Below are 24,383 nucleotides of genomic sequence, written 5' to 3'. Positions count from 1 at the left end.
ATTGATACCAGTTCATTGTCAGGGCTTGTTAACTGGTAATACAGAGATGAATCAAATATGGGATTTGCCTTCATGGAGTCGAGTGTCTGGTGTCTTCATGTTTGAAGGAGACCCCCTCCCACAGCCTTCTGGGTCTTCTCATACATAATCTCACTGGATCTAACCCATTAATATATCATGTGTGCCCACTAGATATTGGAAAGAATTTGGATGGAGAAGTCATGTAGGCTGTGTCCCAGATTTAGTTGGTGGTGCCCATACTCCTGCGACTTCATTCTGGCCTTTGCCCCAGCCTATCACCTTGAGGGCAGCCTTCTTCATATCTCTGTTCCTAAGGCTATAGATGATGGAGTTGAGGAAGGCAGAAATGATGTCATAAAATAGAGCCAACTTCTTGTCGTCTTCGGTAGAGGCCTCAGAGCCAAGTCTCATGTACATAGCTATACATGGAATAGAGAACATAGTGGCCATGGTGATATGGGAGGCACAGGTGGAACAGGCCTTGAGTTGCCCTTGAGCTGAGCAGATCCTCAAGATGGCAGCAAAGATATTGATGTAGACAATGATGATGAGGGAGATCGGGACCAACAGAAGGATGAAGCCCCAGATGAAGTCCACCTGGTCATTGAGAGATGTGTCTGCACAGGCCAGCTTCAAAACTGCAGGTACTTCACAGAAGTGGTTTATCTCATTGGGGCCTCAATAAGGAAGAATCATAGCAGAGACAATGTAGATCAGGGCACAGCTGATACCCCAGAATCCACAGAAGGTCACCACTAACCCACACAACAAAAGGCTCATGATGACTTTATACCTAGGGGGATGGCAAATGGCCACATAACTCTCATAAGGTATGACTGTGAAAAACCAAGACTCAGTTATTCCTAGCATCAGGAAGATGTACATCTGGGCCACACATCCAATGTAGGAGATGGTCTATTTCTGCAAACCACATGCACCATCTGGGGCACTGGGGTGGTGACATAGCCCATATCCAGAATGGATAGGACACAAGAAAAAATATATGGGTGGGTGTGAGGGAGGAGTTGATGCATATCAAGGTGATAACGAGTCCATTGCCCAGAAGGGCGATGAGATAGAGGAAGAGGAAGACCTTGAGTAAAATGATTTTTATCTCTGCATTACGAGAGAATCCTAGAAGAATGAACTCGGTAAGAGAGCTGTGATTTCCCCAGAGAAAGTCCTGCATCCTTCTAAATCCTGCTGCTACTCATATATTACGAGTTCTAGACACCAGTAGCAAAGTAAATGCATATTAGGACACCCACAAAGCTAGGGACCAAAAGTTTGAAAAGAATTTCTATTTGATATGAAAGAGCATGTTAATATTGCACTATTTAATCCCAGTTTATCATGAGATCCAGAATAATAAATTCCACATTTCAAAATGTAGAACATGCAAAAGGAGGATCCAAAACTATGTCTTACACTTCATAAACATGATAGTTCATGCCGCTTATAAAAGATTTCAAAGTTGTCAAAGAAAGAATTGGATATTGAGGCTACAACATTTGCTGTGAATTTCATACTAAATTGGGTTGTCTGGCCCTCCTTTGAAGCTTCTCCCAAAATGAGCTTCAGTGGAAGTATTTGAATAGCTTGACGGCTACTCTGCAACTTCAGAGACACAGTTATTAGATATCTGACTCAAGCCCGTAGCAGCAAAAGATCAACTATTATTTGAAAATAAATGATACTTTTTGAAGACTCAAGATCTTGTATTTCCATGCTCAAGAGATGGGTGCTGCTTGTGGGGAGGAAGGATGAAAAGAAAAAAGAAGAAACAAAAAGGAAAGAAGAGAACGAAGAAAATAAGGAAGGAAGAAGGAGAGAAGAAAGCAGAAAAGCAGGCAGGGAGGCAGGGAAGGAAGGAAACTACCAAGCTAGGACACTGTACTTAATGAATATATTCTTCAGAAATGAAAATCATTTTCTCTCAAAAACAGATACTTGATTACCAAAAGGCTCAGAGTAAAAGAAATATTAAAGAACTTCTCTAGGCTGAAGGAAAATGATCCCTGATGGAAACGTGGAATTGAAAAAAAGAATGAACACCAGAAATAGAAAATGTATAGATTATTTAAAGCAACAAAAATAACAATATCATGAGAGCCTTTAAATATATAAGTAGAACTAGAATTTGTGACAAAAATATCCCAAAGAATAGGAGAAGAAGACGGAATTAAACTGTTGTAAGATTTTTGCATTGTTTGGGAATCGTAAAGTACTAAGTTAAGTGAGACTATAATAAGTCAAAGATGTATATTTTAGTCTCCAGATTAGGAATTAGCACACTTTCTCTATAAGGGGCCAGACAGTAAATATTTTAGGCTTTGCAAGCAATATACAGTCACTATAGCATATTTCTATTGGCTTTTTAAACTTTTTTTAAAAAGTAAGGCTTATCAACCCTTGCTCTAGAATAACAATCAAAAGAATATTACCCAATAGTAAGACTCAAAATATAATACAGACTATAAAGGGATTAATTAAAAGTTCTCAATTACAGTAGCTCCCCACCGCTAGCCCTGGTTTTGCTTTCTGCAGTTTCAGTTACCTGCAGTCAACTGCAATCCGAAAACAATGCTACATCACAATGCCTACTCATTCACCTCACTTCATGTCATCAGGTAGGCATTGTACCATCTCACCTCATCATCATAAGATGAGTGAGACGATCCAGCTATCTCACTACTGGGTGTTTATCCAAAGAACAAAAAAAAAATCAATGATCCAAAGAGATTTATGCACCCCTATGTTCATTGCAGCACTATTCACAATAGCCAAGATGTGGAAGCAACCCAAGTGCCCTTCTATGGCTGAATAGACAAAGAAGATGTGGTATATATATATATACAATGGGATACTACTCAGCCATAAAAAACAACAAAATCATCCCTTCTGCAACAACATGGATGGACCTTGAGGGTAGGATAAGTGACATAAGCCAGAGAGAGAAAGACAAATTACTGCATGATTTCACTCACATGTGGAAGATAACAAATACACAAGAAAGAGTACAGGCTGGTGGTTACCAGAGGGGAAGGGGGTTGGAGGGTGGGTGAAAGGGGTATAGGGGCACATAAGCGGTGGGCACAATGGAGTCTATTCAGAAATTGATAAACAATAATGTGCACCAAAAATTACACAATGTTATAAACCAATGTGATCTCAATAAAATTACTGGGAAAAAAAAAAAGAAGAGTGAGTGCAGTACAAGATATTTTGACAGAGAGACTACATTCACATAACTTTTATTACAGTATATTGTTATAATAGTTCCATTTTATTATTAGTTATTATTGATAATCTCTTACTGTGCCAATTTTGTAAATTAAACTTTACCATAGGTATGTATGTATAGGAAAAAAGTAGTATATATAGGGTTCAGTACTATCCACTGGGGGTCTTGGAATATATCCCCCTTGGATAAACGGGGACTACTGTAATTCAAAAGAAAGCAGGAAAAGTGGAATAAAGAAAGAAGGAACTCTTGGGACAAACAGAAAGCAAGTAGTAAGATGATAGACTTAAACCTAATTACAATAGCAATGACATTAAATGTAAATGTACTAACCAAGCCAATTGAAAGACAAAGATTATCAGACTGGATTTTTAAAAACTAATAACAATGAGAGAATACAATGAGAGGTTACATAAGTGAAGGGATCATCTTTAAATACCAGAGAATAACAGGAAGCACAATTTCTAGATTTTCAAGGAAGTACCAGTCAACTCAGGATTTTCTTGCCCCTTAAGTCATCTCTCTCTTCCTTCTAGCCTGGCACTGATGAAACCACAGGGAATTGGGATGAGGGATCGACAAACTAAAGGATGAGGAAATGTACTTCGTTCCTTTTATTACAGGCAGCTATCTACAGCAAGCCTAACTCAATTTGAGGAGTTAAGGAAAATATCCTGCAGGAGGTAAGAGTCAAGCTGGTCTTTGAAGAGTGGGTAGATGCTGACTACAGGGGAAGTGCAGAAAAGGATACGCCATGCAGATGGAGCATCATGTGTGAATTATAAAGCATGAGCTAAGCCAGAGAGTGGTAGGAGATGGGGCTGGAGAGGTAGGCAAGGACATGGGGGACCTATTGTGCCCTGATGAAGAGGTTAAAGAAAGTGGATTTTATTGAGAGGAAGATAAGGATCCACTAAATAGGCACTACATCAGTTTTATATCTAGGAACAATCACTCTGGCTGTGGTGTGGAGACTAAATTGGAGGAGGAGGATGCCAACTACTGTAATTATTTAGGAAGGAAAAGATGAGAGTGGGAACTAAGGCAGTGATTATTGATATTAAAGGTAAATATTTGACAAGAGTCTAGAGGAGGTGGGATCTGTGAGTCTAGGTAAGTGATTTTGGAGTGGTGAGAAAGAAAGAGGAGTCAAGGATGAATTCCAGGTTTGGGTAAATGGATGGGTGATAATGGCATTCAATGAGATGGGGAACATGGGATGCGAAGTGTGGGGAAGGAGGTCAGGAGGGCACACAGTGAGTCTGGTTTTGGACCCAGGGAGCTTGTGGAACTCCTAGTATCTGTTGGGTTGATGGGCTAACAGCTGAGGAGAAGCTCTAGAGATAGGAATCTGAATGTCATCAGCACTTCTGTGGGAAATGAAGCTACCGTAAAGAATGAGATCATCCAGTGAGAGTGTGTAGAGGGAGAACGGAGCTGAAAACAAAACTCTGGAAGGCTACAACATTGAAGGGTTGGCTTCAAGGAGACAATCTGGAGAAGATGCTATTGAGTGGCCAAAGATGGATGACACGTGACACAGAAACCCAAGGAGAGAAAATGTCTGCAAGGAGAAGGTGGTCTTTGTGGTGAAATGTGCAAAGGCATAAAGTATGACATAGACCAAAAGCTGACTACCACTTTTAGCAACAAGGAGGCTTTGGGAGAATAGTTTAATCAGATGTTTATCTGAAGTAAGTTAAAAGAAGTAAGCATAGGCTGCATTTCTAAGACATTTGTACCAGGTAGAAAGAAGTATAGGTCAGGAGCTAGATGGTGATGGAAATATAGTTTTTTATGACATGAGAATTTTGATTTGCTTATCTGGTGAAGGAAATAGTCAATTAATAGGGAGGGGGAAATTTCAGGATTAGGACAGAGTAAATCATTTGATGAAGCAGGAAAGGGTGGGATCCAGGCTATAAAAGGAGGAATTGTGCTCAAATCAGAGGAAGGGCTCCCTTCCACTGTGGCTGATGTGAATGAGGTAAGAATTGGACTGGATGCAGAATATCTGAAATATCAACATGCAGCAGAAATTCTGAAGTATATCTGGGTCAAATCTATTGGACAACTCTGAGGTTTCTTTTTCCCCTTTAACATCTGTTATACACAATGTAAGGAGAACAATATAATATGCTGAGCAACAGAATCAAGACACAAAGACATCTCACCCAACAAGAAAAACTGTTTGAAACCAGCCAGTTTCATGGCTTAAATACACCTTCATACTTATATCTCTTGCCCAGACCCTCCCTCTGAAATCCATGTGTTCAACTACCTACTTGAACTTGGCCCTTGGATCTTTAATATGCACCTCAAACTCATCATGTCTAAAACTGAGCTCTTAATTTTCACTGCATGATCTAGCCCTTGGATCTTATCTCCCATTACTGTCTTCTTTGCTCACTCCACAAAAACCACATTGTTTCCTTTCTAGTCCATCAGCTCCCAACTAGGCTTTCACCTAAGGACCTTTGCCACACTATCCAGTACTTATGCTCTCTTTCACCAGATATCTTCAGGGTCAGTTCTTTCACTTCCTTCGGATTTCTACCCAATTGTCATTTCATCAGTGAGCCACTTTTCTTCATTGTACTTCTCACTTCTTAAAAAGCTTATCTACTTATCTGCTTATTTTTTGTCACCCCCAACTAGATTGTAAAGGCAAGGACTTTGTTTCGTTCCCTAGTGTCAGTCATTGTGCCTGGCATATGGTAGTAATTCCAATAATATTTGTTAAATTATTAAAGCAAGGATGCTAGTCATGGACTCTGTCCTAGAAGCTATGTCATCAGGTCAAGGAGGGGTGATTGATACCTATCCTCTCCAGTGGGGCAAACACATTCGGCATGTAGAATTTACACCTGTGATGCATGTCTTAGAGGGGTATGTGGACAAGTTGCAGCCTGTAGGAAAATATATTGTGATGGTGAAAAAAATAGCCTAAGCAACTGGTGATGTTTTCTCTGCAGAAATTTAAGCTAGGAAGGATGCTGATGTCTGTCTACAGAAGTATCTAAAGAGTTGTGTTAGGGGAGATGGATAAGAATCGCTCTTCACAGACATCAATTTAGAATTAAGTGTAAATTTTACCAGGGTGACAAGCTTCAGAGTGACCACAGAAAATGTTCTGACACTCAGAGCTGTTCATAGACAGAAGGATTGTCCTGAGAAGCAATGAGCTCCCTGTTTCTGTTGAGAGGATCAGGTTGAATCTGGCTGACCATAGGTCAGGATGCATTGGGATCAACCCGGATTAGAGAGAGGTGTGGCAGGAGGACTGCTGAGGTCCATTTCACCTGGAAGAATTAAGGATTTTCTCTTCTTCTCTGTCCTCTTTATTATCTAACTTTATCTGTACCTGATTCCTTATGCCTGGAGCATTGCAGCAACCTCTCACTTATGACTCCAATCCCCCAGTTCTATAGCATTTGCTAGGAGCAATCTTAATAAAGAGCTTTTTCGCTGTGACCTCTGTCTATTCATGTATCTATAATATGGTGTAGAATGTACATGTTACCCCACAAAATTGGAGTTCACTTGCCTATGTGCATAAACAAGCCAATTAATTATGGCACCAGCCTTTGGGAGAGAAATCAGCTTTATTCTGTGAGATCTGTCTGCAGGGAGGATGGGGGGCAGGGGCGTGTGCCCTCAGATCTGTCTCCCCAATTGGGGGGAAATTTAAGAGGTTAGGGAGAACAGGCTGGCACACAGAAATGCTGGTGGGACAGGTTTTGATTGGTGGGCTTCAAGCATTTATGGTAAGGTTTTAAACATTTATGACTGGGTTCTAAACATTTATGATGGGGTTCTAAACGTTTATGAGAGAGTTCTAAACTTGTTTTTTTTTTCAAGATTGGCACCTGCGCTAATAACTGTTGCCAATCTTTTTTTTTTCTTTCTTCTTCTTCTCCTCAAAGCCCCCCAGTACATAGTTGTATATATTCTAGTTGTCAGTGCCTCTGGTTGTGTTATGTGGGACGCCGCCTCATGATGGCTTGATGAGTGGTGCCATGTCTGTGCCCAGGATCTGAACTGGTGAAACCCCGGGCTGCTGAAGCAGAGCAGGTGAATTTAACCACTCGGCCATGGGGCCGGCCCTGGTTTTAAACATTTTTGATGAGGTGGGGAAGGAATTTTCACACCGAATCTTCCCTAATGAGGAACCTCTCTCTTCTGATGAGTCCGATTTTCAAGTTCCAATCGTGTCCCAGTCCTTGGGTTCTGTGGGAAGGAGGATGTTTGTTTCCATAGTCATTTCAGGTCAAGATTTCTTCTTTTGCACATACTCTAGCTATGTGATTTTGCAGATTTTCTGAAAGGCAATTCTTAAGCACTCTGTTGATAAGAGATGGGGTCAGTTAAACTAGTTCTAGAGGGTCCACAGTTACATATGTAGGAAAGAGCATGGGGTGCTTAGAGGAGAAGAAGCAGAAGGAATGGAAATGAGGGATAGGTGAGCAGGCTCCAAAAGCACACTCAGCCACACCGTTCCTGGTGACTATAACATGGAACATCATTGGACTGCAGGTATCTTGGTGGAAGGCATCTATCTGCCTTCTTGCCGCCTTCTCAATAAGAGATCCTTAGAGCAATTCCCAATTTCAAGGTGGTCCCCCAAACTCCTGCCTCCCCTGAGATCTCCATACAGCCCCCTCCTCCTCTCCCATAGCCTAGTGCTGTCCTATCAACCTTCCCACCTCCCATCTGTCATCCCCTTGTCTCACCCACTTCCGAGGGTCCCACTGGTTAGAATGGGGACATGGGGCAGCCCAACTGCTTCAGCCTCCCCAAGAACAGCCCTTCCTCTATTGGCAACTGAAGGCCAGATGCCTTAAGGGAGATGTGCACGGTAAGTCCGATAAACATAGAGAGGGAAAGAAAGGCAGATGGACAGAAAGAAGTAAACAAAAAAGCAAGCCAGAGACACAGGGAAGAAGAAGTGAACAGAGAAGCACAGTACAGAGTTAGAAGCACAGGCATGAAGGGACATCCAGATGTGAAGATTTGTAGACAGTAGGAGAGCCAGGGCAGGCATAAGAAGGGATGCCTCAGATGAGAAGACTCCTGAGCCTCAGGCCACCTGCCTCCAACCCTGCTACCCTACCTGCTGATGGGCTCCATGTGAGGGATGGATTAGGAGTCTGAGGAGTTCTTGAAGCTTTGCTCCTGAGGGTCCTATTCCCTGGAGGACAAATCCAACAACTTCCTAATGATCTCCCTGTACCTTTGAATTCCCCAAGGTCTGAACATCAGCTCTGAACTCCAATAGCTAGCACTAAAGGCTGTGTATAGCCAGAGCCTCTGATCCTCCCAGCCCAAGCCCCTGTGGCTCCTCAAAGGGCCTCCTTGCTCTTGTCAGGCCAGTCTTCTGCCTGTCCATGCCCTCCCATGCTCCATGTTTTCTCTGGGTTAGCACCAGACTGTGTGGTTTGGATCCCTGGTTTCATGCAGTTATAGCTGTGTGACTTTGGGCAAGTTTCAAAAACCTCTCCAGGCCTCTAGGCCTTTTATCAGTAAAATAGAACCTGCTTCATAGAGTTGTGATGAAGACAAAATAGGTTAATAAGTATGAAGCTTTTAGGACTGTGCCTAGCTTATAATAAATAATCTAGAAATTTATTATTCTCCCTAATTTGCATCTTCTATGCTTCCCATGTGAAGATCATCTCCCATTGTGTCTTCAAGTCTCCCCTAAATTTCAGGTCCATATCCCTCAGGAAGTCAGTCATGACTACTTGACCCTTTTTGTCCTCTTGTTACCCTCATTCTGCATTATTGTTCTTGGGATTCCTGAATGATCTGTGAGGGCTCTGAGGAGCTCATCCCTCTGAAGAGTGCAGCTGCAGCTCCCAGCCTAACACACCTGCGTGACATCTGTATTTGGAGAGAACACACATCAGCTCCCTTGGGCAGCTCTACTTTCTATCTTTCAGCACACATTTTGTATTTTTCCTCTGGGCCAGATCTTGTACTGAAGAAAGGAAATGTAGAGCCAAGGGGAGTTTTTCCTTGTAAATAAGCACTTACAAATCAATGATTTCAGGGCATTTGGTGAGGAATGCAGCAATTGCAGGGGCTCTGAAGAGGCAGCAGCTAAGTTTGCCCAGGGGAATTACACTTAGATTGGACCCCTAGAATGTAACGAAATATTCAGGAATGAAGTAAGGGACATAAATCTTCAGGAGTGAAATAGGGGCAAAAATACTGATCTTACAAAAATTAAAAGAATCATAAGGGAATATTATGAATAATTGTATGCTGACAAAGTAGATAACCTATATGAAATAGAGAAATTTCTAGAAAGATACAAACTACTGAAATTGACTCAAGAAGAAATAGAAAATATAAATAGACCTGTAACAAGTAAAGAAATGGAATTGGTAATCAAAAAAACTTCCCAAAAAGAAAAGCCCAGGCTCAGATGGCTTTGTTGGTGAATTCTAAAAAACATTTAAAGAATTAATACCAATCTTTCACAAACTCTTCCAAAAAATGGACACTTCCCAACTCATCCTATAAGACCAGGATTTCCCTGATACCAACCACAAGAAAACTGCACACCAATACCCATTTTGAATATAGACACAAAATTCTAAAAAAAAAACATGATCAAATCATATCTGACAACATATAAAAAGTTATATATCATGACCTAATGAGACTCATCCCATCAATGCAAGGTTAGTTCAACATACAGAAATCAGTCAATGTAATATACCACATTAATAGGATAAAGGACAGGAATTACAGGGTCATCTCAATAGATGCAGAAAATGCATTTGACAAAATCCAACACACTTTAATTATAAAAAACCATCAACAAACTAAGAGTAGAAGGGAACTTCTTCAACCTGATGAAGGGCATCTACAAAAACTCCACTGCTAACATCATACTTAATGATGAAAAGATTCCCCCTAAGATTAGGAACAAGAAAAAGATGTCCACTCTTACCACTTTGCTCAACATTGTACTAGAGGTTCTAACCTGGGCAATTGAAAAAAAAATAAAAGACATCATGTTGGGAAGGAATAAGTAAAACTAAATCTATTTACAGAAGACAATTTCTGGTATATAGAAAATCTAAGCAATACACACACACACACACACAACCATTAGAGCCAATAAATGAATTCAGCAAGATCACAGGCTACAAGACCAATATACAAAAATTGATTGTATTTCTCTACACTAGTAATGAATAATCTGAAAATGAAATTAATAAAACAATTCCATTTATAATAGTATCAAAAAGAGTAAAACGGGAAAAATTTTAACAAAGGTAGTGTAAGACTTGCACATTGAAAACTAAAAAACATCACTGAAAGAAATTAAAGCATACCTAAATAAATGGAAAGGCATCCCATGTTCATGGATTGGAAGACATAATGTTTTTAAGATGACAGTACTCCCAAATTAATCCCATATTCAGTGTAACCCCTATCAAAATCTCAGTTGGCATTTTTTAACAAATTAACAAGGTGATCCTGATATTCATTTGGAAATGCAAGGAAGCAGAATAGCCAAAACAATCTCAAAAAGGAAGAACAGAACTGAAGAATTCACACTTCCCAGTTATAAAATTGACTACAAACCTTCAGTAATCAAGACTGTGTGGTACTAGCATAAAGACAGACATAAAAATCAATGGAATAGAACTGAGAATTAATAGGTAAACTCTTTCATTTTTGACGTGTTTATTTTTTAAAGATTGGCACCTGAGCTAACATCTTTTGCCAGTCTTTTTTTCTTCTTCTTCTACCCAAAGCACCCCCAGTACACAGTTGCATATTCTAGTTGTAGGTCCTTCTGGCGCTGCTATGTGAGACACTGCCTCAGCATGGCTTGATGAGCGGTGCTAGGTCCATGTCTAGGATCTGAACCAGCGAAACCCTGGGCCACCAAAGCAAGGTGCACAAACTTAACCAATTGGCCACAGGACTGGCCCTGATGTGTTTATTTTTTCATAAGGGTGCCAAGACAATTCAATAGGGAAAGAAGAGTCTTTTCAACAAGTGATGCTGGGACAACCAAATATCCACATGCAAAAGAATGAAATTGGACCACTAACTCTCAACATGTACAAAAAAAATGGATCAAAGACCTAAATGTAAGAGCTAAAACCATAAAACTCTTAGAAAAGGGGGCCTGCCCCATGGCCCAGTAGTTAACGTTCTGCACATTCTGCTTCGGCAGCCTGAGTTTGGGGATTCGGATCCTGGGTGGGACCTGCTCCATTCGTCAGTGACCATGCTGTGGGGGCATCTCCCACACAAAAATAGAGGAAGACTGACACAGGTGTTAGCTCAGGGCAAATATTCCTCAAGTGAAACAAAGGGAGGATTGCCAACAGACGTTAGCACAGGGTGAATCTTCCCCACAAAAACAAAAACTAAAACAAAACTCTTAGAAGAAAACATAAGTGTATATCTTCATGACTTTGGTTCAGGCAAGAAAGCCCTTGAAGCCCAAGCAATAAACAAAAAAATAGATAAATTGGACTTCAAAATTAAAAACTTTTGTGCTTCGAAGGACACTATCAAGAAACTGAAAAGCCAATCCACAAAATGGGAGCAAATATTTGCAAACTGCATGCCTGATAAAGAACTTGTATCTAGAATATTTAAGAACACTCGTAACAGAATAAAAAGACAAGTAATCCCATTTTTTAAATGGGCAAATGATTTGAATAGACATTTCTCCAAAGAAAATATACAAATGGCCAATAAGCACATGAGAAGATATTCAAAATCATTAGTCATTAGGAACTACAACTCTAAACCACAATGAGATACCACTTCACACCACTAGGTTGTCCACAATCAAAAAGACAAAAACAGGAAGTGTTGGTGAGGATGTGGAGGAACTGGAAGCCTTATATACGCTGGTTGGAATGTGAACATCCGACGATTCGGAGCCTGGGTGCGGACATGGCACTGCTCATCAAGCTGTGCTGTGGCAGGCGTCCCACATATCAAGTAGAGGAAGATGGGCATGGATGTTAGCTCAGGGCCAGTCTTCCTCAGCAAAAAGAGGAGGATTGGTAGCAGATGTTAGCTTAGGGCTGATCTTCCTCAAGAAGATTTTTTGCTTGAAAAAAAGTTTGGCAGTACCTCAAAAAACTAAACATAGACTTTTCATATGATCAGACAATTCCACTCCTAGGTAGATACCCAAGATAAATGAAACCATATGTTCATGCAAAAACTTGCACACAAGTGTTCACAGCAGAATTATTCGTAATAGCCAAAAATTACAAGCAGCCCAAATATCCATCAACTGATAAATGAATAAACAAACTGTGATATATCCACACAGTGGAATGTGTTTTGGGGATTAAAAAAAAGTAAAAAAGAATGGAGCACTGATACGTGCTACAGCATAAAAAACCTTGAAAATCTGCTGAGCGAAGGAAGCCAAACACAAAAGGTCACATATAGTATGATTCTGCTTATATGAAATGTACAAATTAGACAGAGCAATAGAAACTGAAAGTAGATCAGTGGTCCCAGGATCTGGGGAAGGAGGGAATGAGCAGTGACTACTAGTGGGTAAAGGTTTCTTTTTGCAGTGATAACAAATGTTCTGGGGAGCTGGTCAGGTGGCGTAGTGGTTAAGTTTGTGCACCCCCCTTTGGCAGCCTGGGGTTTGCCGGTTTAAATCCCAGGTACGGACCTATGCACTGTTTATCAAGCTATGCTGTGGCAGGTGTCCCACATACAAAGTAGAGGAAGATGGGCACAGATGTTAGCTCAGGGCCGGTCTTCCTCAGCAAAAAGAGGAGGATTAGTGGCAGATGTTAGCTCAGAGCTAATCTTCCTCAAAAAAAAAAAAAAGCTCTGGAACTGACAGTGGTGACTGCATAACTTCGTGAACACATTAAAAATCACTTGAAGTGTACACTTTGAAAAAATGTCAAACTTCAAATTTCCAAAGGTTTTTTAAAAAATTCCAAAGGTTGAAAAAAATTATATATTATCAAATGTAATGTATGTTAAGTTTTATCCAATGCCTTTATAATATCTGTAATATATCAAGGTGAATAGGCTTTTTGATCTGTTAACATAGCAAAAGGGGGACCCACCTGGTGGCGCAGCGGTTAAGTGCACACGTTCCGCTTTGGTGGCCTGGGGTTCAATGATTCGGATCCCGGGTGCGGACATGGCACTGCTCATCAAGCTGTGCTGTGGCAGGCGTCCCACATATCAAGTAGAGGAAGATGGGCATGGATGTTAGCTCAGGGCCAGTCTTCCTCAGCAAAAAGAGGAGGATTGGCGGCCAAGATGGCGCCGTGAGTAGTCCTCTTTGTCTCTCGCCCTTCGAGTCTACAATTATTTGGACACTTATCGCTTGACAAAGGATATCCAGACAGCATCTCAGGACGTCTGAGACACCCACGCGACTATACATCGGAAGGCGGATGGACTTTCCTCCGGGAGGATGTGGAAATAGGTGAAAACTCTCCGACCCCGATGGGCAGCCTAGTACCCGCAAGCGGCTTTCTTCCAACGGACGCCCCCAGAGGATCCACACACATCTAGGGCAGGAGCGAGAACACAACAGAGGAGCGACGGTGGAAACAGGTGACCAGAACCCTACCTAAACCCCCCGCAATTACTCCTAAACGCAGAGGGAAACTTTGGAGTTGCACACCTGAGCCCGCAGGGAGAGTCTCTCCCCGCCATTGGCGGGGAGACCCAGCCTGGTGCTTGGGGCGCCCGGAGGGTCCCAGAGAGAGACACAGAGGGCACGGAGGTCTCCCAGCTGCCGTTGCCCGCTCCGTGGGACTAGGGATTGCCGGAGATCTCGGAGAGGACCGGGGCTGGGGGAACTTTCAAAGGCCGGTTCGGCGACCCGGAGGGGAAGCGCCGGAGCTCCGCCCGGGCAGCAGACAAAACTCTCTGTCTGCCGTTAGCAGAGGGGCCACGCTGAGCATTCACGGCTCCGGGAGAGGCCCGGAGAGAATCCCAGAGGGCGGGGCGACCCCCAGCTGCCGTTGCCCGCCCCGTGGGGCTAGGGATTGCCAGAGATCTCGGAGAGGACCAGGGCGGGGGAACTTTCAAAGGCCGATTCAGCGACCCGGAGGGGAAGCGCCGGAGCTCCGCCAGGCAGCAGACAAAACTCTCTGTCTGCCATTAGCAGAGGGGCCACGCCCAGCATTCAGGGCTCCCGGCAGAGGCCCGGAGAGAATCCCAGAGGGCGGGGCGACCCCCAGCTGCCGTTGCCCACCCCGTGGGACTAGAGATTGCCAGAGATCTCGGAGAGGACCGGGGCTGGGGGAACTTTCAAAGGCCGGTTCGGCAACCCGGAGGGGAAGCGCCGGAGCTCCGCCCGGGCAGCAGACAAAACTCTCTGTCTGCCGTTAGCAGAGGGGCCACGCTGAGCATTCACGGCTCCGGCAGAGACCCGGAGAGAATCCCAGAGGGCGGGGCGACCCCCAGCTGCCGTTGCCCGCCCCGTGGGGCTAGGGATTGCCGGAGATCTCGGAGAGGACTGGGGCTGGAGAGAGTTCCAGAGACCCAGCTTAGTAGCCTAGGGGGAAACCCTACAGGCTCACAGCAGCCTTAGGGAAAGCCTCTGCACAGCACCAGTAGAAGGCACCCAGCCGCCAGCCACAAGGCTGGAAGACCCCAGGGCAAAAGCAGCATAGCTAGGTGTACTAACCACAGACTGTAGAAGATGCCAATAGCTCTCCTGCGACCCATAGAGGACAAGTGAGATTTGGTGGGTGCCGACAGCAACGGAGCGACAAATATAAGTGATCCCACCCCTGGCTGCTGGAAAAGCCCATAACACCGTTGCAGACCCCAAGGAGAGAGCGCATCTAGGTGGGCAACAACAGTAGGCACCTGCAGCCTGAAGCCCCCCTGTGACGGCCCCCACGGCAGAGGAGGGAATCCAAAGGGCCACTGTGGCTACGAAGAGGGGCCCAGGCCCAGTTAGCAACTACGGACAGGGTTCCTGGTTGGTGAAGTATAAACAGCTGCTCCCCCCACCACAGCAGCTGAAACAAGTGAAAGGAGCAACTAAACTCTATCTCCATGTGGAGGCACAAATCAACATCATCAAGCAATATGAAAAAATACATTAAATCTCCAGAACAGAAAGAAAGTAACAAATACACAGAAAACAATCCCAAAGAAAATGAGATATATAACCTAAATGATGATGACTTCAAAACAGCCATCATTAGGATTCTCAATGAGTTAAGAGAGAATTCTGACCGACAGCTCAACGAGTTCAGGAGCTATGTCACAAAAGAGTTTGATACGATAAAGAAGAACCAAACAGAAATATTGGAAATGAAGAACACAATAGAGGAGATTAAGAAAAATCTAGATGCTCTGAACAGTAGGGCCGATAATATGGAGGAAAGAATTAGCAATTTGGAAGATGGCAATATAGAATTGTTGCAGGCAGAGGAGGAGAGAGAAGCAAGACTTAAAAGAAATGAAGAAACTCTCCGAGAATTATCAGACACAATTAGGAGATGCAACGTAAGGATTATAGGTATACCAGAGGGAGAAGAGAAGGAGAAAGGGGCAGAAAACCTATTCAAAGAAATAATGGCTGAGAACTTCCCAAATCTGGTGAGGGAGATGGATCTTCAGGTGACAGAAGCCAATAGATCTCCAAACTTTATCAATGCAAGAAGACCAACTCCACGGCATATAGTAGTGAAGCTAGCAAAAGTCAACGACAAGGAGAAAATATTAAGGACAGCCAGGCAAAAGAAACTAACCTACAAAGGAACCCCCATCAGGCTATCAGCAGATTTCTCAGCAGAAACTTTACAGGCTAGAAGAGAGTGGAATGATATATTCAAAAATCTGAAGGACAAAAATCTACAGCCGAGAATTCTCTACCCAGAGAAAATATCCTTCAAATACGATGGAGAAATAAAAACTTTCCCAGATAAACAAAAATTAAGGGAGTCCATTGCCACAAAACCTCCTCTTCAGGAAATCCTCAGGAAAACCCTCATTCCTGAAAAATCCAAAAAAGGAAAGGGGCTACAAAACCAAGAGCAGAGGAGATAAGTAGAAGGACAACAACAGAGAGTAGCAGCTCTACATCAGAACAGATTAAACCATGGGACGAGAAACAAAGGAAACTGAAGAAAACCGGAAAACAAGACACAAAATGGTAGTGGTAGGCCCCCACGTCTCAATAATCACTCTAAATGTAAATGGATTGAACTCCCCAATCAAAAGACACAGAGTGGCAGGATGGATCAAAGAACAAGATCCAACAATATGCTGCCTCCAGGAAACACACCTCAGCCCCAAAGACAAACACAGACTCAGAGTGAAGGGATGGAGAACAATACTCCAAGCTAATAATGAACAAAAGAAAGCAGGTGTCGCTATACTAATATCAGACAAGGTAGATTTCAAAACAAAACAGATAAAGAAAGATAAAGAGGGACAGTATATAATGATAAAAGGGACTCTCCACCAAGAAGACATAACACTTATAAATATATACGCACCCAACACAGGAGCACCAAAATTTGTAAAGCAACTCTTAATAGAACTAAAAGAAGACATCAACAACAATACAATAATAGTAGGGGACCTCAACACACCATTAACACCAATGGACAGAACATCCAGACAGAAAATCAACAAGGAAATAATAGAATTAAATGAAAAATTAGACCAGATGGACTTAATAGATATATATAGAACACTTCATCCAAAAACAGCAGGTTACGCATTCTTCTCAAGTGCACATGGAATATTCTCAAGGATTGACCATATTTTGGGAACCAAAGCAAACATCAATAAATACAAGAGAGTTGAAATAATATCAAGCATCTTTTCTGATCATAACGCTATTAAACTAGAAATCAACTACAAGAAAAAAGCAGAGAAAGGTGCAAAAATGTGGAGACTAAACAACACGCTTCTCAACAAACAATGGATCATTGAAGAAATTAAAGAAGAAATCAAATATTATCTGGAGACAAATGAAAATGAGAACACGACATACCAAATCATTTGGGATGCAGCAAAAGCAGTCCTAAGAGGGAAATTCATCGCAATACAGGCTCACCTCACTAAACAAGAAAAAGCTCACGTAAGCAACCTCAAACGACACCTAACAGAACTAGAAAAAGAAGAACAAACAAAGCCCAGAGTCAGTAGAAGGAGGGAAATAATAAAAATAAGAGAAGCAATAAACGATATTGAAACAAAAAAGACAATAGAAAGGATCAATGAAACAAAGAGTTGGTTCTTCGAAAGAATTAACAAAATTGACAAACCCCTAGCCAGACTCACCAAGAAAAGAAGAGAGAAATCGCAAATTAATAAAATCAGGAATGACAGAGGAGAAATCACAACAGATACCAATGAAATACAAGAGATCATAAGAGAATACTATGAAAAACTATATGCCAACAAATTGAACAACCTGGAAGAAATGGACAAATTCCTAGACTCCTACAATCTCCCCAAACTGAATCAGGAAGAAATGGAGAATCTGAATAGACCAATCACAAGTAAGGAAATAGAAACGGTAATCAAAAACCTCCCCAAAAACAAGAGTCCAGGACCAGACGGCTTCTCTGGAGAATTCTACCAAACATTCAAAGAAGACTTAATACCTATTCTCCTCAAACTGTTCCAGAAAATTGAGAAAGATGGAGAACTCCCTAACACATTCTATGAAGCCAACATCACTCTGATCCCCAAACCTGACAAGGACAACACAAAGAAGGAGAACTACAGGCCGATATCACTGATGAACATAGATGCAAAAATCCTCAACAAAATTTTGGCAAACCGATTACAGCAATACATCAAAAAGATTATACACCATGATCAAGTGGGATTTATACCAGGGACACAGGGATGGTTCAACATCTGCAAGTCAATCGACGTGATACACTACATCAACAAAATGAAAAACAAAAACCACATGATCATCTCAATAGATGCAGAGAAAGCATTCGACAAGATCCAACACCCATTTATGATAAAAACCCTCAGTAAAATGGGTATAGAAGGAAAGTACCTCAACATAATAAAGGCCATATATGATAGACCCACAGCCAACATCATACTCAATGGACAAAAGCTGAAAGCCATCCCTCTGAGGACAGGAACAAGACAAGGGTGCCCACTTTCACCACTCCTATTCAACATAGTACTGGAGGTGCTGGCCAGAGCAATTCGGCAGGAAAAAGAAATAAAAGGAATCCAAATAGGTAACGAAGAAGTAAAACTCTCGTTGTTTGCAGACGACATGATCTTATACATAGAAAACCCCAAAGAATCCACAGAAAAACTATTAGAAATAATCAACAACTACAGCAAAGTAGCAGGGTATAAAATTAACGTGCATAAATCAGTAGCATTTCTATACACTAACAATAAACTAACAGAAAAAGAACTCAAGAACTCTATCCCATTCACAATCGCAACGAAAAGAATAAAATACCTTGGGATAAACTTAACCAAGGAAGTGAAGGATCTATACAATGAAAACTACAAGACTTTCTTGAAAGAAATAGGCGATGACATAAAGAGATGGAAAAACATTCCTTGTACATGGATTGGAAGAATAAACATAGTTAAAATGTCCATACTACCTAAAGCAATATACAGATTCAATGCTATCCCAATCAGAATCCCAAGAACATTCTTCACAGAAATTGAACAAACAATCCTAAAATTCATATGGGGGAACAAAAGACCGCGAATTGCTAAAGCAATCCTGAGCAAGAAAAACAAAGCCGGCGGAATCACAATCCCCGATTTCAAAACATACTACAAAGCTACAGTGATCAAAACAGCATGGTACTGGTACAAAAACAGGTCCACAGATCAATGGAACAGAATTGAAAGCCCAGAGATAAAACCACACATCTATGGACAGCTAATCTTCGACAAACGAGCAGAGGGCCTACAATGGAGAAAAGAAAGTCTCTTCAACAAATGGTGCTGGGAAAACTGGACAGCCACATGCAAAAGATTGAAAATTGACCATTCTTTTTCACCACACACCAAAATAAACTCAAAATGGATCAAAGACCTAAAGATTAGGCCTGAGACAATAAGTCTTTTGGAAGAGAATATAGGCAGTACACTCTTTGACATCAGTTTCAAAAGAATCTTTTCGGACACTGTAACTCCTCAGTTGAGGGAAACAATAGAAAGAATAAACAAATGGGACTTCATCAGACTAAAGAGCTTCTTCAAGGCAAGGGAAAACAGAATTGAAACAAAAAAACAGCTCACTAATTGGGAAAAAATATTTACAAGCCACTTATCCGACAAAGGGTTAATCTCCATAATATACAAAGAACTCACACTGCTTAACAACAAAAAAACAAACAACCCGATCAAAAAATGGGCAGAGGACATGAACAGACATTTCTCAAAAGAAGATATGAATATGGCCAATAGACACATGAAAAGATGTTCATCATCGCTAATCATCAGGGAAATGCAAATCAAAACTACACTAAGATATCACCTTACCCCCGTTAGATTGGCAAAAACATCCAAAACCAAGAACGACAAATGTTGGAGAGGTTGTGGAGAAAGAGGAACCCTCATACACTGTTGGTGGGAATGCAAACTGGTACAGCCACTATGGAAAACAGTATGGAGATTTCTCAAAAAGTTAAAAATAGAAATACCCTATGACCCAGCCATCCCATTACTGGGTATCTATCCTAAGAACCTGATAACAGATATCTCAAGAGTCCGTTGCACCCCTATGGTCATCGCAGCATTATTTACAATAGCCAAGACGTGGAACCAGCCTACATGCCCAGAAACTGATGACTGGATAAAGAAGATGTGGTATATATACACAATGGAATACTACTCAGCCATAAAAAAAGACGAAATTGGCCCATTCACAACAACGTGGATGGACCTCGAGGGCATTATGTTAAGCGAAATAAGTCAGTCAGAGAAAGACGATCTCTATATGACTCCACTCATAGGTGGAAATTAGTGTATTGAGAAGGCGATCTGATCGGTGGTTACCAGGGAAAAGGGGGGGTGGGGGGAGGGTACGAAGGGGGAAGTGGTGTACCCACAACATGACTAACAAAAATGTACAACTGAAATCTCACAAGCTTGTAATCTATCATAACATTAATAAAAAAAAAATATTAAAAAAAACAAAAAAAAAAAGAGGAGGATTGGCAGCAGATGTTAGCTCAGGGCTGATCTTCCTCGAAAAAAACCCCACATAGCAAAAGGAAATGCACATGTAAAAATTGAATTTTAATTAAAAATTAATAAATGAATGTGATAATAAATTAAAACACTACAGAAAGTAAAATGCTTCCAAACCTCTTCTGCCAAATGTCCTGGGATTAACCCACTTGTTTCTTCTCATTGACTGGTTTGCTCCTCCCGACAGAGTGGTGAGATAACTAGAATTTGACTGTGGGATTAGGGAGAAAGGGGCAAAAGCTTTAGTTCTAGGCCTGTCTCCAGTGTGGACAAAGAGTCCTCTATGCGGTGGAGCCTAATTCACTAATATTTTATGGCCATTTCCTTTGTGCAAATATCTTCATAGATCTCTCTTTGGTGCAAATAACTCTTGTGAACCAGGTGGAGGGAGTTGAGGAAGGAGAGTGCTATGCAGTTCAGGCCAAGGTCAAGATTAGAAGATTTGAAATCCTCAGTCTTGGACATTTAAAAACATTTATCAATCTCCAGACACTATGTATAGGCCCTCTCTCGGGACTTGGGACAGAGAAATAAATGACAGCTCCTGCCCTGGAGGAACTTGAAGTCTAAAGAGAGAGATGGCCATATAAACAAATAACTAAAATAATTCATTAATGGAGGCTAGCACAGGGCACTGTAGGATAGAAGAGGGAGGAATTGTGTCTGAGAAAGGTCAGGAAGGGCTTCCTGGAAGAAGAAAACTTAGGCTGGGTATTGAAGGATGAGTAGGAGTTTTCTATGTGAAGAAATGAATGCATATTTCATTTAGCAGGAGCAGAATCTGCAGAAGTGTGATATATGCCCCGCTAACCTGATCTAATCAGACTCCAATTGCCCACCAGCCCATAAATTCCACGGGTGTGCAGTATTTTTGGCTGTTGTGCAGGCCCCCAGCCCCAACTTGTTCCTCACCTGCTCTTACTCAGATGCCATCTTCATCCAGCTTCCAGGTCTTGCCTGTACAATTTTTACCTGTGTTTAGCCCTCTGGACCCAAATTGTTCTTGGCCTTCTCTGATACTGGAACTGTGGTCCCTAGGACATCCAAGTTGGTTTGCCCCTCAGATCTCTGCCACTTGTGTTGCTGAGGACAAGACATCCCACCCTAGATGCTCGAGCAATTACCCAGCCAGGCCAGTCCTGATCATACTAAAGCATGAAAGAGAAGAGAACGTTTAGGGGAGAATTATTAGCCCAGTACATTTGAGAAGTGGCATGCAGGGGAAGTGAGGGACATGTCTGGAGAAGGCTTCCAGTCATTCAGGGCCTTGCTAACCAAGGAGAGAGATCATGTGGCAGAGAATGAAGAGACCTGTGACTAGAATTAGGAACCTGAATAAAGGCTTGGTTCTGACACTGGGCTTCCATTGCTTCAATGATAAAGTCCAAATTACTTAACCTGATACTTACAGCTTTTCATTATCTGATATTAACACATCTATCCTGGATTTTCTTTTGATTATTCAACCCACACACCTTTTATTCCAGCTACCTTGGGCAACTTGACTATCTGCAAATACATTTTGTTCTTTCACATTTCTATGTCTTGGAACCTTTCTATGCGTGTGTCACCAGCATTTTCCCCTCCTAGACTTTTGAAACCCAACTTCTATACCAATTTAAGAGATTACTTCCCATTGAAACTTTTTGAATTCCCCTGCATATTTCCTCTCAACAAGTTTAGCAGCTCCCTCTTCCATACCTCTATTATACCTCATCTGTCCTCTGTCTTACCCACAAAGCTATGCATTCTTCAAGGATAGGAGACATATATTTTTGTAATATCCAGGTTTCAGTGCTATGCTTACACATAAAGGACTCTTAAAATGTTCATTGAATAAAGTACAAACTATCATATATGTGAGAATAAAAGTAAAACATTTTCAGACATCATGGGGATACAGAAAGTTCACTGCCTATATAAATACTCTGGAAAAAAAATACTAGAAGACAAACTACAGCAAACCAAAATTGAAAGTGAATCCAAGAGAAGGCCATTTACCAAAAACTGATCATGTACTAAGCCATGATGAAAAGCTTTTTTTAAAATTTCCCCCAAAAGACACTACACAGGCAACATTCATTGAGTACAGTGCAATGAAATTAGAAATTAGCGACTAAGATGTAGCAAAACAAAATATATGCTTAAAAATTTTAAAGCAATATTCTAAGTTACTCTTGGGTTAAAGAGGAAATTAAAAAGGAAATTACAAAATATACGTCAATGAATAACAAAAAGACTATTATATCAAAACAGGTAGAACACAGCCAAAGAAATACTGTGGGAAATTTTTATAGACTTTAATGCATTTACTAGAAAAAGATTCTTGTAATTAAAATAAATGCAGTAAGCTTTAACTTAATAAAAATGATTTAAAAAGCAATTAGAGAATGATTTCAACAAGGTGAAGGAATAGCAGTTTTCTACCATTGTCTTTCCCAGAAGTATCAATTTTGACAACCACCCACCAATGAGAGTACCTTTTGGGAGTTCAGAAGTCCAGTGGAGAAGTTCCAGCACACTGTTGGAGAAAACCCCCTGAGAATGGACGCATTAAAGAAGATAAGAAGAACAATTCTGCTTTACTTGTGTCACTGTTTACTGAATGTGGCACAGCTTAGTGCCAAGAGAGACCCCATTGGCCTGTAATTTGGCCAAAAGAGCCAAGTGAGTGAGCCCCTGGCCTCCCCGGCCGTGCAGGATGCTGTTCAAATGGCCAATTTCTTTCTCACTCCACCCAAAATACAGAAAGGATTCACATAGCTGAGTGGTTGGGAGAGTCTGGGAGCAGAGAAGAGAGGCAGGAACTCACAGCAGCCAGGGCTTGGAAGTCAACAAAAGGCCACAGATCCTACTAACCTCTTTGCAGACTCCATTGGGAAGCCCACCCAAGTGCCACTTTGGACACCTTGCCTGCAGAACCCCCAAGTGGATCACAGGCAACCCTAATGCTCCATGAGCCTCAGACACTCCATCCCTCCGTGGCCAACTTCCCATATGTGCCCCTGCAAGTGGAGAGTACAAGTCTCTGCAGTTTGCAAATATGTGCAGACAGCTAGCTCAAATTTATATGATTTGGAGAAATCATATGAATATGAGCATTTCAGGACACTTCTCTTGGGAAAGTAAATGGGAGGCTCTCAGCACACACTCTCTGGCTTTGCAGGATCAAGAGAAGGCATACAATCTTAAGAATTCCCAATCCCCAAGAGGGAACAAGAGTTGTGGAGCAGGCACATCCATAGAAAAGGTCTGGAAGAGCCTCAGAATCCCTAGCCAGGCTGACTAATGAAGGTGTTTCTCTCCCAAAACCAGTCAGTAAAGACTGGAAGAGGGGATTGCTTCTTCAAATGTGAAGACAAAAAAATAGATCTTTTAATGTAAAGATGGCAATGCAAGACTGTAAGAAGCATGAAAAATCAAGAAAACCTGATACCACCGAAACCAAAAACCTTTCCAGAAACTGACCTCAAAGAAATAGCCACCTATTAACTGCCTGCAAGTATTTGAAATAATTGTTTTAAGGAAACTCAGTGGGCTACAAGACAATACAGATAGACAACTCCAGGATATCAGGAAAATAACACATGAGCAAAGCAAGAATTTCAACCAGAGAGAGAAATCATTAAAAAGAATCAAACAGAAATTCTAAAGCTGAAGAATACAATGAATGAAATGAAAAATGCAATAGAGAACATCAACTGCAGACTTGATCAAGAAGCAGAAAGATTCTGTGAACTCAAAAAGAGCTCGTTTGAAATTATCCAGTCAGAGATGAAAAAAAGAAAGAAGAATGAAAAGCAATAAAGAAAATATACAGGGTTTGTGAGACACTCTCAAGACAACTAATATATGCATTATTGGAGTTCCAGAAGAAAAGATAGAGAGAGGGGGAGGGAGAGAGAGACAG

General features: G+C 41.6%; 1 protein-coding gene and 1 pseudogene across 1 annotated transcript in view; both read right to left on the bottom strand.

Annotated features, from left to right (window-relative positions):
• OR13P2 (olfactory receptor family 13 subfamily P member 2) overlaps nucleotides 1-24,383 on the bottom strand; it is a 115,866-nt gene that overhangs the window by 59,441 nt on the left and 32,042 nt on the right. The gene's annotated exons all lie outside the window — the stretch shown is intronic.
• OR13P18P (olfactory receptor family 13 subfamily P member 18, pseudogene) lies at nucleotides 265-1,177 on the bottom strand (annotated as a pseudogene).

Source organism: Equus caballus, chromosome 2 (assembly GCF_041296265.1).
Source record: "Equus caballus isolate H_3958 breed thoroughbred chromosome 2, TB-T2T, whole genome shotgun sequence".
In the NCBI taxonomy this organism is placed as follows: domain Eukaryota; kingdom Metazoa; phylum Chordata; class Mammalia; order Perissodactyla; family Equidae; genus Equus; species Equus caballus.
This window is presented reverse-complemented; position numbering and strand designations above follow the sequence as displayed.